Genomic DNA, 2,937 nt, shown 5'->3' with positions numbered 1-2,937 from the left:
GTTCTGCCTCTAGGAGGCCTCCTTTTGAGCCCGGCAGGGTGGTCAAACTAGCCAATCATAGCATCAGAACTCTAAGCACCTGAGAGAGAGTGGGCACCTCCCAGAACATTGTTTTGTGCCACTCCCAACAGAAATACTCCAGGTGGACAACTTCAGCAATCAGGAGGTCCTCAGTTGCTCATAGAAAATCCCACCTTGGAGTTTACAAAGACTTATGGGTAGAAAAACCACACTAAGCAATTTACTACACAGCAGGTCACTATGAGTCAGGTCTGACTCAACAGCACATAACAACAACAACACAATCAACACCAAGGAAGCAGCAGTCAAGACATCAGAAGACGTACTGCATTGGGCAAATCTGCTGCCAAAGACCTCTTTCAAATGCTGAAAAGCAAAGACATCGCCTTGAAAACTAAGGTGCGCCTAACTCAAGCCATGGTATTTTCAATTGCCTCATATACATAAGAGAGCTGGACAATGAATAAGAAGAGTGGATGCTTTTGAGTTGTGGTGTTGGTGAAGAATACTGAAAGTATCATGGACTGCTAAAAGAACAAATCTATCCTGGAAGAAGTGCAGCCGGATGGTCCTTGGAAGTGATAATGGCCAGACTTTGTCTCACCTACATCGGTCATGTGGTCAGAGGGGACCATTCTCTGGAGAAGGATTTCATGCTTGGTAAAGAAAACAAAAGAAAAAGGGGAAGGCCCTCAACAAAGTGGACTGACACAGTGGCTGCAACAATGGGCTCAGGTATAGCAGGGATCATGAGGCTGGCACAGGACTGGGGAGTGTTTCATTCTGTTGTACATAAGGTCACTATGAGTCGGAGTGCTGCAAAAGACCTCTTTCAGATGCTGAAAAGCAAAGATATCTCCTTGAAGACTAAGGTGTGCCTGACACAAGCCAGGGTATTTTCAATTACCTCATATGCATGTGAGAGCTGGACAATAAATAAGGAAGACCAAAGAAGAGTTGATGTTGATGCTTTTGAGTTGTGGTGTTGGCAAAGAATGCTGAAAGTACCATGGACTGCTATAGAACTAACAACTCTGTCCTGGAAGAAGTGCAGCTGGACTGTATCTTGGAAGCAAGAATGGCCAGACTTTGTCTCACCTACTTTGGTCATACTGTAAGAAGGGATCATTCTCTAGAGAAGGTTATCATGCTTGGTAAACTGGAGGGTAAGTGAAAAAGGGGAAGGCCCTCAACAAGATGGATTGACCCAGTGGATATAAAAATGGGCTCAGGTATAACAAGGAACGTGGAGCTGGCACAGGAACAGGCAGTGTTTCGTTCTGTTGTACATAGTTGCTATGATTCACTGACGACTCAATGGCACCTAACAACAACATGAGTCGGAAACAACTCAATGTCACCTAACAACAACAACAGAGACCCAGATGTCTTCAGATGTATAAGACATGGTGGAAGCTGCAAGATGCTTGCCACTGTGTTCGGGCAATACTGAACATTTACATAAAAACCCAGTGGTTCTCAATCCTGGCAGTACAAAAGGATCGCCTGAGGCTCTCTTAAAAAATGCTGATGTTTTACTACACAAAACATTGTTTCACCTTCTACTTTAGTGAGTAGCGACTGGGACCTTAAAAGCTTACAAGCAGCCATCTAGATGCAACTATGGGTCTCTCCTCTTCCAGAACAAAGAATGAAGAAAACCAGAGATTTGTGGAAATAATTAGTCCTAGCAAGTGGTACACCATGCAATCAGCAGCCTACACACCTATGAGACCAGAACTAGATGGTGCCTGGCTACCACTGTCAACCACTCGGAGGGAGATCTATGTAGGAGATCCTGGAGAGAGAGGGAGAACAATGTAGAACAAAACTCAAAATCATTTGGGAAAAAAAGAAAAAGAAAAAGGGGGACCAGGTTTGCTGGTCTGATAGAGCCTGGTGAAATCCCTGAGACCATGGCCCCTAGCTGCCCTTCAGGTCTGGAATTGAACCCATACCTGTGGCTTCCAGCCAAACAAAAGACAGGCATATGAGCTGAACATTTACCTGAGACAGATACACTCCTTGGAGAGAACAATCATGGGAGAAAGAAGGGCTCTGTATGCACAGGGAGACAGCTCAGGGGGCAGGAGTGCATGGAGGGATGGACACAGGGAAGAGGTAACTATTGGGAGGAAGTGGGAGGGGAGCTATTGTATTGGGGTAAACTGTAGTCAATGTCATGAGACAAAGTGTATGTGAACTGCTGTATAGAAAGTGAATTTGCTCTGGAAACTTTCACCTAAATCACAATTAAAAATAAATCTAAAAAAAAAAAATGCTGATGTTTGAGTACTATACTAAAGATTCAGTAGCGCTGGTGGTGCAGTGTTTAAGAGCTCAGCTGCTAACCACAAGTTCAGTTTGAACTCACCAGCCACTCCACAGAAAAGAAACGTGGCAGTCTGCTTCTGTAAAGATTTACAGCTTCAGAAACCCTATGAGGCAGTTCTACTCTGTCCTGTAGGGTCTCTATGAGTCAGAGTCAACTTGATGGCAGCAAGTTGGGTTTGAGTTTATTCACATATAATCAGTCTAGGGGATGACCTGGGCACTGGTGTTTTTCAAAAGCTTCTCAGGGTGATTCTAATGTATAACAGGACTAAGAATCTCTGTAACCAATGACAGCAGACTACAAAAGGCATGTTGAACCATAAGAAATTTGTACTATTTAACCATCAATTTCCTACTGTTTAACCTACAGGTCCTAGTGCTGCAAACAGTTAAACGCTCACCACCTAGAAGATAGGCCTGGTGACCTGCTTCCGAAAGGTCACAGCCTTGAAAACCCTATGGAGCAGTTCTACTCTGCACACACGGGGTCGCCATGAGTCAGAAGTGTCTTGACAACAACTAGTTTGTTTGTTTGTTATGTTGTTGTTGTTGTTATGTGCCGTCGAGTAGGCCCCGACTCAT

The 2,937-nt window shown here is 44.3% G+C and overlaps 1 protein-coding gene across 1 annotated transcript in view; it reads left to right on the top strand.

Annotated features, from left to right (window-relative positions):
- TEX52 (testis expressed 52) overlaps window positions 1-2,937 on the top strand; it is a 12,024-nt gene that overhangs the window by 7,811 nt on the left and 1,276 nt on the right. The window lies entirely within an intron of this gene.

This window comes from Orycteropus afer, unplaced genomic scaffold, assembly GCF_000298275.1.
Source record: "Orycteropus afer afer isolate SDZICR_OR568_19922 unplaced genomic scaffold, OryAfe1.0 scaffold00040, whole genome shotgun sequence".
Classification (NCBI taxonomy): Eukaryota; Metazoa; Chordata; class Mammalia; order Tubulidentata; family Orycteropodidae; genus Orycteropus; species Orycteropus afer.
Note: the sequence above shows the minus strand (reverse complement) of the source record. Positions and strands in the feature narration are given on the sequence as shown.